Raw genomic sequence first — 14,274 nt, 5'->3', positions numbered from 1 at the left:
AATATTTTAATATAAACAAAAAATGTAAATTTAATTTAACAGTTATCATGATATTAAATTGCTAATCACCTCTTTTCAAGAGACAGTCAAACACTGGATATACCATATGGCATGTAAAATACAATCTCTTATTTCACTGAGGGGTAGGGAAGGAAGCCACAAAAGAGTGATTTCTTTTTTTCTGAAACTATAACTAAAACTTGAGATTTTAAAACTGTGAATAAACATAAAACAGTTTTTGTTATATAAATACAGTAATTATTCAGTTTCTTGCTTCCAGTTAAAAAAAAAGACAAGCCTATCTTCCTCCATTTACTCTGGGACTATCCATATATTGTACAATTCATTTAAAAATAGCTCCTTCTTTTATGCAACCCAAAGAAATCATTTTTACGCTCATTAAAAATAAATTCAGTGAATCAACTAGAGAGTAATCACCACAAATTTGAAGATAATATGAGAAAAATAACAGCCAAGACAGGATGACCTTTCTTCAATGATGGGATTATAAGTAATGGGAGTTACTTATTATTCATAAGTAATTACTTGTAATTACACTCACTCATTTTAAGCAGTAAGAATTATAATGGTGGACCTCTTTGAGGACCGCCACCCTCAAAGAAAGTGTTATAAATTCTAAGTGGAACTTTAAAGAAGAAATCAATTACTTTTTAATTTTATGAAGTAGACTGCCTAATGGGTGATGATGACTTAATAATGTATCAGAACAACTAAACTCTATTTTTTGAAAGGGTTCCTTTTTAATAAATCATTGAGAAGCTGGATCAAGGTGGTAGCCTAAGAGCACATGTCTTCCTCATTTTTAATCCCTGCAAATGTGTACTGCTGGCTCTGGTGGGATTAAATGCACTTGGAAGCTCATATATGCATACACAGATACACATATGAGAATACTGGAAAATAACAGGTCATGCTGTAATGTGACTAGATATTTTGGAGAATTCCTGAGAAAGAGAAAGACAGAGGACTAGACGAGAAACAAAAACCATAGACACAGGTAGGGCTCTGCAGAAGACAATTCTGGGTTGATTCAAGCTAGGATTGAACACATTCAAGGAGCAGAAAAAGACTCTGGCCCAATCTTAAAGGTAAGTATTCATTAACTATATTCTAAGGAGTCATTAGGCTGACAGATCCTTCCCTCCCTACCTGCATTAAAGAACTGGCAATAAAGATGTTTACTCACAGCCTAAAGTAGATCACGTGAGCACTGAATCTAGGGAAAAAAATGACAATGTCTTAAGTTGTCAGGGAATTTCAGGAAAAAAAAAAGAATCTTCTATAAAGGAAACAAGCTATTAGAAGTAAATGGCATTTATACAGTTATAATAATGTGAACACATTGTGTTAACTAAAGGTTGTGATAATATGCACACAATGTTCTCTCACCACGATACACTGTGAAAAAGAAGAGTTTACACTAAGATTTCTAGTTTGGTTTCAAAATATAAAAATCCGTGATTTAACGCATTATAAAATTAAAGGAATAACATAAGAGGAATTTTTAATTACATTTACTATTTTTACTGTTCAACATCTATGCCTGAGTATGAAAACAAAAAGAGTTAAAGTGGGAAGAAAAACCTTTCATTATTTTATGAATTTACCTTAAAAGGGAAGCAAGGATAAGTGACATCACTCCTACTATATCTCAATGCACCAGATTTAGCAGCTAATGTAACAGGAAAAATAAGAAATACGAGGGTTAAATACCGGAAAGTAGGATATAATCTATCCTCCTTCAAACATAAAAATGTAATCATTTGAAAATATAAAGTGAACAGAGTTCAGTGAGTGGTTAGTTTTAAGAACAATCCACAAAGTAATATGTACTTTCCTATAAAACAGTAAAAAACCAATTATAAAATTTAATATTTTCAGGAGCTCAGTTGGGTAAGCGACCAACTTTGGCTCAGGTCATGATCTCACAGTTTGTGAGTTTGACCCCACATCAGTCTCACTGCTGTCAGTGCAAAGTCAGCTTCAGATTATCTATCCCCTGCCTCTCAAAAAGAATTTAAATATAATAATAATGAAAATCTTAAAAATTTTTTAAAAATAATTTAATACTTTCAAAGACCACAACCACAAAACTTGGTGACTCTCAAAACACTGGCAAAAACCAATTATGAAATGTAATAAAAAAATAATTATCACATTGGCAAAAAACAAAGCAAAATAAATTAACACCCATAAAATGGTCATAGTTAAGTCATGAAAAGTGTCAGGTAGAGTACTGACATTTCCAAATTAAAACAATTATCAACAATAAATTTTAATAGTTGCAACTGACAAGTAAATTAACTACATGTGTAGGATGTTCAAAAAGAATAAGTCACAAAAAAAAAACTAATATCAAATTTTACTTATGCAGTTTTTTATAGGGAGTGGATTCATTTTTTACACTGATAAAACAATAAATATGTTAATTTTGGGCAAGATTTCAATTACAGAAATAATAAATTTAGGCAATTTTTGATGTTGCCCTAACTCTTCTAATTATAAGTACAAAGGAAATCAGTTTTTCTCTCAGGTGTTATGTGAAAAAAGGACAGAGATATACTTGCAAATTGCTAAAATTCATCTCAACCTCTCCCAAGCAGTACCAGTGACCAGAAAACCATTTTCTCTTCTTTTCCCATAATGATATAGATAACTTTAAGGAAGCAAACCTATGGCTAGGGGAAAGTAAATTGTGTTTAAATGATAAGTCCACTTAACTGGGTTAGAGATAATCTGTGACTTTCACATGAGTTGTAAATCAGGGAGAAAGGGTTTCTAATGTAAAGAAGAGAAACCAGATGGCAAAAACAAAGCCAAGAGAGTAACTTGGCAAGAAAGCTAGATCTGGGCTAGAACATAAGACATGGAAATACTTTATTTAAAGTTTATTTATTTGGAGAGAGATAGACAGACAGACAGACTCCCAAGCAGGCTCCATGCTGTTAATGCAGAGCCCAACATGGGGCTCGATCTCCTGAATCATGAGACCAAGGACATGGAAATTCTTAATTATAGAATGAAAAATTCAAAAAAAGTCAGTGAAGATAAAAAAGAAACCACACAAGTTCCAAATCATAAGGCACAAAGACAAATTAGACCCAAATAACACACCATCTTAGTAGGAGTCCATAATGGACAGAATTAAGAATACGCCACATATGTTGCATTTACAGAACATTATGATAGTCATAAAAATAAAGTTATCATGACTAGGGATAAGATGAGTGAAAAAGGAGAAAGTATAGTATTGAGCAGTCCATAGTCATAAGAAAATAATTAGTTTTACTTCATGAGTAAATGAATAATATACAAATTATTTTCAGTCTTACAGGATAGTTATAAACAAACACTGGTATATATTGCTTTAATTACTGGAGCTTAACCATGAGAATAGAAGCATAAAAGAAAAAGATTCAAAGTTTGAGCAATACATCCAATTTTAATCAGTACAACCCAAACCATTATTTTTTAAAAGAATGATTTGATCCCTCTTGCCACATCACACATTGTGCTCCTCTATAATTATGATCCTCCTTTATCTCTCCAGTCTAACCTCATTAGCCTATTCTTAAGCCTTCTGAGGTAAAGTTCTCTTCGATCATAAAGCATTCTTATTCTCCCTTTAGAATAATCTCTCTTCCATCGTTACTTTCCTTCAGATCTCAAAGTGAGTGAAAAAGTCCCTTTTCATTTTCATTCCTCTTCCTCAAAAAAGTCCTTCTGGACATGCCTGCTTAGGTCAAATCCATCCATCGTGGCTCTCACGGGACCTCTCCTTTTCAGCTCTTGTCTCTGTTCCAATTTTGTATTTATTAGTGTGATTCTCTCCTGGCTTGAAGCTCCAGGCTGATACCAGATACCGTGTTATCTTGTCTGTTTATGGTCAGCACTGCATTCCCAGCTTCCCTCATGAAGCCTATACCAGAGTGAGTGCTAGTACATATTTGTACAGTGAAGAAATGAAATTTAGGTTTCTGGCACTTTTTGTTGATAAATTTCTGCAATCCAGGATGTAACTAAGTCTCTTTTCCTATTCTACATTTACATTTCATCTCCCTCCTCTTCTCTCTCATTCCTCCTTGGTATATAATTCCAGTGATCAGAAAGGATGTTTCTCTTTCATTGTTTCACCATTCTGACAGAGTGCCATTCCAACTCACAGGACCCATTCTTTCCCAATTGATGCCCTACCTTCACACAAGACCTGAGACAAGAATGGGAATGCAATCAAATAAACAAATTGAACTTTTTTTAAAAAAGGTGTTCCACATTCTACCCAAGATCATCTGAGACTGTACCCGCTGCATGTCAGTCCTATCCCCTAGAAGATCAGGTGTCCTGATCAAATCTTGACAGGAGTTATGTGCAATAAAAAATTTATAATAATGAAGCTTAAAATAATCGATGTGCTGTAATATTCTGGTTACTGGAAGGAGAGAATATTCTTTTTTTGGAATCAGAAGAAATACTTCTGTTCCTTTAATGGTGCATATTGGGTATTTTCCAGATAAAAGGAAGCAAGAGAGAAAAAGGTCCTTTTATTTATTTTTTAATTTTTTAAATGTTTTTATTTATTTGTGTATATGAGAGAGAGAGAGAGACAGCGTGAGCAGGGGAGGGTAAGAGAGAGAGGGAGATACAGAATCTGAAGACAGGTTCCAGTCTCTGAGCTGTCAGCACAGAGCCCAACACGGGGCTCGAACCCACAAACTGTGAGATCATGACCTGAGACAAAGTCAGCGGCTTAACTGACTGAGTGACCCAGGCACCCCGAAAAGGGTCCTTTTAAATACAGACTCTAGAAAATCTTCAGTTACATTAGAGACCATCCAAAGCTGCATGACTGAGCAATGATGTTGCCATGTCAAAAAAAAAAAAAAAATTGAGATTCTGAAGTGAGGAGATGGGCACCTAGCAGGATCTGTCTTGCATGTTTTACTTACTCCTTATAACAGAATTAAATAAACCAATTAAAACAAAAACAAAAGCTCCATGACTGCAAATCTGTCCTTCCTTCCTCCACTGCCCATTCCTAAATTGGAAAATGGATTTGCAAAGGGCAGGTATCAACTTCCCAACACTGACCTAGCCTCATTCTAACAAATTGCATTAATTGGAAAACTCCCTTGAAGTAAGTTTCTTCCTTTTATACTGCCAAGGAACACTTTTATTTATGGGACATAAGTAATGAATCTCTGTATCCTATTTAAAAAATTAGGTCCAAACTGAGTAACATCTGGAAGATATTCCTAGAAGTTTGAGATTTAAGGATGAGGAGGCTCCCTATTTTCAGAATGGAATGTATGCCCTGTTTTTAGTTGTTTTAGTTAATTTTTAGAAAAATTTCAGCAAAAAAATGAATACATGTATCTATTTAGTCCTTATAATCTACAAAACTTCCCAGGCTAAGATTCTGCCTTTTGTTTACTTTGTTTCTAGTATGACTTTTGATGACTTGGCCATGTTACTCTGTTCACACAGTTAATAAGTATCTATTGTGTATATACATAGATAGTGTGACATATATACCAATGTGTTAACAGGTACTTCTGTCATAAAAAGGTTTATAATCTCTAAAGCACTTTACAGCGAAACATATACAAAAAAGTTAAAGAGTAATACAAGGGTTTGCATCTTAATATTCTCTGATAATGCCTCAAAGGCTACTTAAGAATCTAGTAGGAAGTGAAGGAGACTGAAGCTTCTCATTCTCCTCCTCAAATAGCTAAAATTTCTGGTTTCGAAAGGAAATATGCTCCCTATCATTTTTGCACAATGGATTTCATTGACAGAAATAAATGAAAATAATCACAGAAATGAGAAAATAAATGGCGAATAAGTAGTATACAGATAATTACATAAACTCGTTGGAATGATTTTGTACAATGGTCAACTATACCTCCCAGGACTTGAGCTAGTTCAGAAGTACAGGTAATAGAATTCCCTGGCACCACCAGGGTGGGTGTAGGAGGATCCTGTGAAGATATGGGGCCCAAATACATGACAGAGTAGGACTGTTAAGTCAATCCCCTGACTAATAAAGGCAACAGAAGACCCCACAGCAGCAGGGATGGGATGTATTAATTCAGCAAGTTTGAAACCAGGGTATAGAACTTAGACCATTAACTCAAGATAATACCCTTAAAGATGCTTCATCAGGTGATTTATGCAGCAAAAGCAGTATTTTAAAAAGAATCATCTGGAGGAGAAATGATGAAAGAGAAATTAGAGCAGGGGTTTTCAACCTAATATGATTGTCACTCTAGGCTTGAGTAATCGTCACTGGAGGCTGTCCTATGCCTTGTACGATGCTTATCATCATCCACAACCTCTGCTCACTATATGCCCATAAGCACCACACCCTCAGTTATGGCAGCTCAAAATGTCTCCAGATATTATTGCCAGGTGTGCCACTAGATGAAAGGTAGGGAGAGTAATTATTTTAAATATGAAGTCAGGGAGACCTTGACTAAACGGATGAGCACAAGATCTATACAGGTATTATACACATAGCAAAGAAAGCATATTCAGAATTTTCTCAATGATTCAAGTTTCGAGACTTTTTTTTAAAGAACATTTAATGTTTATTTTTGAGAGAAGGGACAGCATGACTAGGGGAGGGGCAGAGAGAGAGGGAGACACAGAATCTAAAGCAGGCCCCAGGTTCTGAGCTGTCAGCACTGAGCCCGATGAGGGCTTGAAATCACAAACCTCGAGATAAGGATCTGAGGCAAAGTTGGTCACTTAACTGACGGAGCCATCCAGGTGCCCCCAAGGGTCTAGACATTTTAACGGAAAAATATTACTCATAAAAGGGAAAGTAGAGAAGAAAGCGTATGTTTTAATGAGGTAAAGGAAGGTGTGCAAATAGAGATATCAAGTAGAATAATTTCTTCATATGAAACCTGTCTGTACAGAATATGTTCAAGAACACTTCCTACAATTTTAACAGATAAATAAAAAATGAACAAAGGTCTAAATGATACAGAAATGTATATGGGCAGAAGATGGGGAATACGGACATTTCTCAACTAACTTTTGTAAGTTATGCTTGAGTTTCAGCCACAACACATACAAATTTACCCTTTGTTGGGGCGCCTGGGTGGCTTAGTCGGTTAAGCGTCCGACTTTCGCTTAGGTCATGATCTCGCGGTTCTTGGGTTCGAGCCCCGCGTCGGGCTCTGTGCTGACTGCCAGCTCAGAGCCTGGAGCCTGTTTCAGAGTCTGTCACTCCCTCTCTCTCTGACCCTCCCCTGCTCATGCTGTCTCTCTCTCTCTCTCCTAGAAATAAATTTAAAAAACATTAAAAAAAACAAATTTACCCTTTGTCAAAATTTTAGAAATGTTTAGAAGAAGAGGACACTTGTTGAGATGAGCACTGGGTGTAGTCTATAAGCCAGTTTGACAATAAACTATATTTAAAAAATAAAATACTTAAAAAATTTAAAAATAAATCTCATCATAAAGCAAAGGTGTTGTGAGAAGTTCCATATCTAAGTGAATTCTATGCCAACTTTTATTTTATAGTATGATTACTTACTAATATTGCATCTTAAAGTCTGGGTTTTTTAAATTTTATGTCCCCCGAAGTTGAACACACTATTTGAAAAGTTAAGAAATGACAGTAACCAAGATCTCAAAACCAATTTATTCCAATATACCTAAGTAAACACGGAGGATTTTCTGCCTTTTGAAGACCACCTTCTTACCAATATTGTTAGATGCTCTTGGAAATGCTCACAGCAAAACAGAAAATTCATACAAGTGTGGTTTAAATAGGCATAATTTCAAATGCACAGCACAGAAGTACAGTGTCAAGCAAAAGGTTAAAATATACCTCTGTGAAGACCTCCGCTTGACTGTTCTCTGACTACTTTGTGGTTAGCTAAGACTCTATTATACAAACTATATGTTGAGCTTTACCTTATAATTATGGTAAGCGTTATTTGTGAAAGTTACTTAAACTGATTTGGAATTTTGCTTCCTCAGCTGGCAGCAATTACACATTCAAAGATCACCAGAAATAATACTTCAGCTCCTTTTGGGATCTACAAGCTTGTTATGAACACTTATGCAAGCGTATGAACATTACACTCTGACAACAAAAAAGCCGGAGGGAAGGTTTTTCTTTTCTACTAAAAAAAAAGAAAAAAAAATCCTGCTCATAAATGGTTCAAAAGCTAAAAGAGAAATCATAATTCTACCAGCATATACAGTTTTATCTGAAATCAGAGTCACTTCATGTAGGATTCTGAGACTAACAGCTCACAGAAATTACTGACTACTTCTTACCCAGTCAGTACAATCATCTAACAAAGCAATTTCCATACGAGCAACCAGAAACATTTTTGGCTTCAGTTGTTAATCTTCCATGAAAAACTATTTCCATACTATTTTTAACTTGTATATGGTAATAATTATATGTTTATCTCTGAAGCATGAAAACTCATACAGTACCCTTTATAACGTATTTATGGACCATTTTCCCTTCCATGTCCTTAGCAGATGGAAGTATTCCTATCTTCCTTCCAGGAACAAAAGTTCTGCTTTCTTTCTTATTGGCTCCTTTTGTGTGTCCTAATCCCTTACACTTTGGGTCTACTTCTCAAAGACCTTTCAATTTTATCTCCTTAGATAAAAAACCACAACTGTGTGATACCTGAAGTCAATTAATATGGAAGAATACATTTAACGGCAAATAAAGTCATAATTTACCTTGACCACATACATATAACATCTAAGTATTAAGTATTTTACTGTAAATTGGGAAGTGTTATTTAAAAAGCATAGGAATCATTTCAAGATATTTAACTATAGATCTAACTAAAATTTCTTACATGCCTTTTACCAAATGTTTTAAATTAACTCATTTAATACACTGAATAACCATATAATATGAATATTCTTTTATGTTTACAGATGATAAAAAGTAACCTAAAAAATTTTAAGTATCTCACCCAAGTTTACACAGCAAATAAGTGAGGGTCCTGAGTATTAAATACAGTTCCACCTGAATTTCCAAACTAACTTTATTTCTATGATTCTATTCTCCATTCCTTTCTGAAGTTCAAAAAGGACCCAATTACCAACTAGACTGACTTCAAATACATAAAACTTGAAACAGAGCTACAAATTAATGCTAACAATTGCTAATCAACACATGGTCTTTATCCTTAAGGAAATCATAGTTTAGTGATGGACACTAACATTTTTATTTCCATGGTGTCTCCATTGCATCAAATGCATAAAACGTTAGCACCTAACAGAGATTTCATGCAAGAAAGAAGGTATCCATTGTCTGTTGGAGTGGAATAAGAATGAAGGTAATGGGAAGACATACATACATATGTGTGTGTGTATGTGTATATATAAATATATATAAATAATTAATGCTATATATAATACACAGCTATAGAATTATATTAATGAATATAGCCAAAAACATAAAGTATTAATTATACATGTTTATATTATATAGACATAAATATACACATATATACACACACATATATAATACCTGATACATATATATCAGGTATGCCTTTCTACTATCCTCCTCTCATTCCACCTCAATAAACAAAGGATATTTACTTTCTTCCATAAAATTACCCTGTTAAGTGCTGATGTTTCATGTATCTGTGACACACATATACACACATGTGTATATGTGTATATATATGATATATCTACATATTACTTATATCACTTTTTGAGAGAGCGAGCAAGCATGCGCAAGAGTAGGTGAGAGAGGGAGGGAGAAAGAGAATCTCAAACAAGCTCCACACCCAGCACAAGCCCAACAATGGACTCAATCTCACTTCTATGAGATCATGAACTGAGTGAATCAAGAGTTCATTGCTTAACCAACAGAGCTAGTCAGGTGCCTCACTGATATATTAATGTATGTATGTATACATCTTATTTGAAGATTTCTGTCTAGATTAATATCTGCAAAAATATTCCCTACATCTGAGAGCTCTGAGATCTGTAATTTGTACCATTTGATTTCTTAAAACAGTATATTATAGAAAACAAGATTAAGATACTACCTGAGAAAGGAAAACTGACATATTCAACTCTAATGATCTATACTTTAACCTTTTTGATGTGATTAAGTATGGGAGGGGAGAGGAGGTAGATGAAAAGACTTTTGCTCTTAATTATACTTTTATATTTTAATAATTTTTTATGAAGAGGATAGGTATTAACTTTATGCTTTTTAATGGTAACAATACTGAAGACACATGATATTCAAAATTAAATATTGAAAGGAGGGCTAAAGTTTAAAAACAGCTACACAAAATCTCCTTTTCTTAGCATAGGATTAAAAACATTAGATCCTTTTGTAGTTCATAGGAATATCACACCTATGTGCCTCCCTCAAACCTTATTATGACCTTGGCACATTACCTGTCCAATGTGGAAACAAAACAAAAAAAGAACATTGCATAACATTTAATTTCTAATCATCTTATTCCGAAAGAGAGGTTTAATTTTCCCTTCAACTTCCACTAACACTACTTTTCAGTTCTTCATTAGAATATCCACTGCTTTGATGGGTTTTTTTTAATAAGCATTTTGTATACAAAAATAATGAGAATAAACCTAATGAATAATTCTGAGCCAGATGTTGAGATAGTTATGACCTTTGCTTTTTCATTACCATACTGTATGATATGATATATACAAACAACCCATGATGAATTGAAAATTCATGCTTGTAATAATAATCTTGCGCAAAATATGAGCACTGAGTGCTGATTAAACTAGTGATGATTTATTAAAACTTCACAAAAATACCATGTAGGAAAAATATTTTACAACATAAGCTTATTCATTTTTGAAGTGACCAAAAATAGATAACGTAAATATTAAGCCAACAATAAAAACAACATGCTGTAAAAATAAACAAGATTAATAGAACATAAACTATATCAACTGTTCACATATTTATCTGATATATTTCTCTAACTGAACCCTTTACAGCCAAAGACATTTATGTGAAAACAAGATCATCATTTCTAGACGTCTGCTGCTTACTTACCACTTACATTAATTTTCCAGACAGAACAAATCATTGATGGCTTAAATATCTCTAATTTCTCAAGAAAAGGATTTGGCTATACAAGGGTAGAATTGGCAATGGTATTGTATCTTGGGGTGAAGGGAAAGCATTAAGCTCTTCTTGAGTATAGCCTGAGAAATACAAAAAATAAATTTGAAGTACCTGCAAAAACTATTAACCAAGAATATTTTAGAATCATTCAAGAGCTTTTAAGAGATCAGAGGGTATCCAAATTATGCCTTAAGTTTGTATTTCTCTGTATTAACCTGTGTTTTATGCTTTATCTTACATCAGTGAGATGTATGAGGTTATTATACTTTGAGCACCAAAACATAAGCACAAGGAAAAAATGGAACGTGACAACCCTAATATACTTTTTAGTCTTATAAAATTGTCTACATATTATGACAACATTTAAGAATCTATATTCTTCTTTATAATTACGTTGTACTTTGATGAATGGTAGAGAGTAAGAATCATGAACATTTTAAAGGACCTATTTACTCTGTGTGAGTAGCTCACTTTATATGAGAAAGCCAGAAGGGTAGTAACTGAGAAAGAGGCAGAGTGGAGTATGTCAAGAATAGAAAGAGAGGAAAGAGATCTCTGCTGTAAGAACAGTGTGACCTTGGGTATCTCATTAAGCCTCTTCATTCTTATTTTCTTTTTCATCTCCAAAACAGACAGACGAAACCTGACGCTTCCACCCCTGAACCCACCTTATCCACACCAGAAAGTCCAAAAAAAGTCCTGATCCAAAAAAAATCCTGACCAAATTTAACATTTTAGTAAGTTAACACTCAGAAATTAAACTGTTTTATGTATCACGAGCTTTTTTCCCCCAAGTAAATAGTATTAATACTAATTCAAAACAGAAATGTGATACCAAAATCAAATGATCTTCTTTGTCTTGCAACTAGACTATACTTCCTTCAGATCCCAGGTGCTTGGCATATAGTAGGCACTTAGAAAACTTGATCAATAAAGGAAGGAATGTACAAATTCATCTCTTGTGTTACCCAGACTAAAACTGCTATGTGGTCTAAGAGTTAATAATATTACTTAAATTTTCCCAACTTAGATACTTGGCAGAATTTTCTACATTCGAATTCTAGTTCTAGCCATCAATAGCTGTACTGTTTTTCCAGGGAAAGAAAACCTTCTACAAAATATAAAGAAGTACCATTAAGGCTAATACACTCATAGCCTGGTCAGCCATGTTTCCCACAGACGTGACTAAATTTAAGATTAGTATTATTTTGCCATTATTAAATTCTTTGTTAAGAAAAGTCAAATAGAATTATTGCTTAAGATAAAGTATATCCAAAGAAATACTTTACAGGCTAGGGCAAAAAAAAATGTAAGTATTGTATTTATATTATTCACTAATATACTATTACACAACTAGTTTTTAGGAAGTCTGATCTTATTCTTTTATCCATATTAATTAATGTAAAGAGACTTTAAGAAATAAAATATAAAGATGAATTGCCTCAGTTGAAGAATCAGGAGCAGCAGGGACACTTTCCTTTCTGAGCCCCTCATCCCTCACAGAAGTCCCTGAGCAATCTGTTAAGATTTTTCTGTAGAGCTTAGTTTCAAAACCCGTAGCCTTTTATAATCCTTTTTACTCAATCTTGTAGGAACAGACTCTCTCATTCATGGGAAACTTTGATGGGGTTTAACTATTTTTCAGCATCTCCTAGAGATCTGTTTGAATAATACAGGACACATTTATTTATTAACTTTTGCCGTTTTTAACAAATAGAAGGCTTTTTAACATTTGGGGGGCACAATCTCTCAAGCAGTGAAGACAGGTGTGAAACATGTCACAAGAAAAGGAAACAAGTAGACAACAGGCTACATGCTAATGCCTAAAACTGATCAATAAACCCAAAGTTAAGAACCTTTTCTTGGTTGGGGTGCCTGGGGGGCTCAGTCGGTTAAGTGTGGGAATTCAGCTCAGGTCATGATCTCCTGACCGGTGAGTCTGAGCCCGCGTCTGGCTCTGCACTGACAGCACAGAGCCTGCTTAGGATCCTCTCTCTCACTCCCTTGCTCTCTGCCCCTTGTCCTCCCTCAAAATAAATAAACATTATTAAAAAAACAAAAAAGAAGAAGAAAAACCTTTCCTGACCTTTCCTTCTTCCATATCAGGTGGGATCTTATACCAAGGGTCAGCAAACTATGGCCCTCATAACAAATCAAAGTTACTTCCTGTCTTTACAATGTGTCACTGGGGGTCACCTGGGTGGCTCAGTCGGTTAAGCATCCGACTTCAGCTCAGGTCATGATCTCACGGTTTGTGGGTTCGAGCCCGGTGTCAGGTTCTGTGCTGACAGCCAGCTCAGAGCCCAGAGCCTGTTTCAGATTCTGTGTCTCCCTCTCTCTCTGACCCTCCTTTGCTCATGCTGTCTCTCTCTCCCTCAGAAATAAAACATTAAATAAAAATTTTAAATGTGTCATTGGAACACGGCCAATCATTCATTTACAGTTTATCTATGGCTGCTTTTGTTACAATGGTAGAGATGAACACTCACAAACCCCCATAACTTCTTTCATCTTTAAGAAAAACTATTTTATAACCATTTATAAAATAAAATATTTTGACACCTAGGCTTTAATTATACAATTTCTTAAATAAGTAACCAACATTTGACACTTGAATTTATTAAAAACACCAAGAACCATCTTTTATATATTTTTCTTCTCTAATTTATGTAAATGAGTAAAAAAAATAGGCCTTAAATGAGTTAAAATCTGTACAGAAATTTTTATTTATTTTCTTACAAAGACTAACAAATCTAAAATAAACATGAGATTTAAGTGAGCTATGTAAATATGAATATTAAAATATTTCATTTTAAAGGGCATAGCAAAAAGGCATCATACATTCAACTATTCACTATAATTCTTATTTTTCCCAGGCTAATAATTACCAGAGTGCTAGAAAGATTATTTATTTAACTACATTTCAAGTTCCTTAATGAGAAAAAATCCAGCAAACCATTTGTATGAGCAATTTTAGATAAACCTGGATCTTCTGCTGAGTACAAAACATGCATGTACTCAATTTAAACACAGGACCATGCTTAATGTGAAAAGGTTTCTAAATTCAAGAATAAAGTTCTGTATTGCATTAAAGAAATTATGTAGTACGAGGAAGACTTTATTCATTGATATGC

The 14,274-nt window shown here is 34.2% G+C and overlaps 1 pseudogene; it reads left to right on the top strand.

Moving 5' to 3' along the window:
- The first annotated feature begins 10,361 nt into the window (after window positions 1-10,361).
- Window positions 10,362-10,444, top strand: LOC144226312 (small nucleolar RNA U13; annotated as a pseudogene).
- Window positions 10,445-14,274: the final 3,830 nt, after the last annotated feature.

The sequence above is a fragment of the Crocuta crocuta genome, unplaced genomic scaffold, assembly GCF_008692635.1.
Source record: "Crocuta crocuta isolate KB4526 unplaced genomic scaffold, BGI_CrCroc_1.0 scaffold62, whole genome shotgun sequence".
In the NCBI taxonomy this organism is placed as follows: domain Eukaryota; kingdom Metazoa; phylum Chordata; class Mammalia; order Carnivora; family Hyaenidae; genus Crocuta; species Crocuta crocuta.
This window is presented reverse-complemented; position numbering and strand designations above follow the sequence as displayed.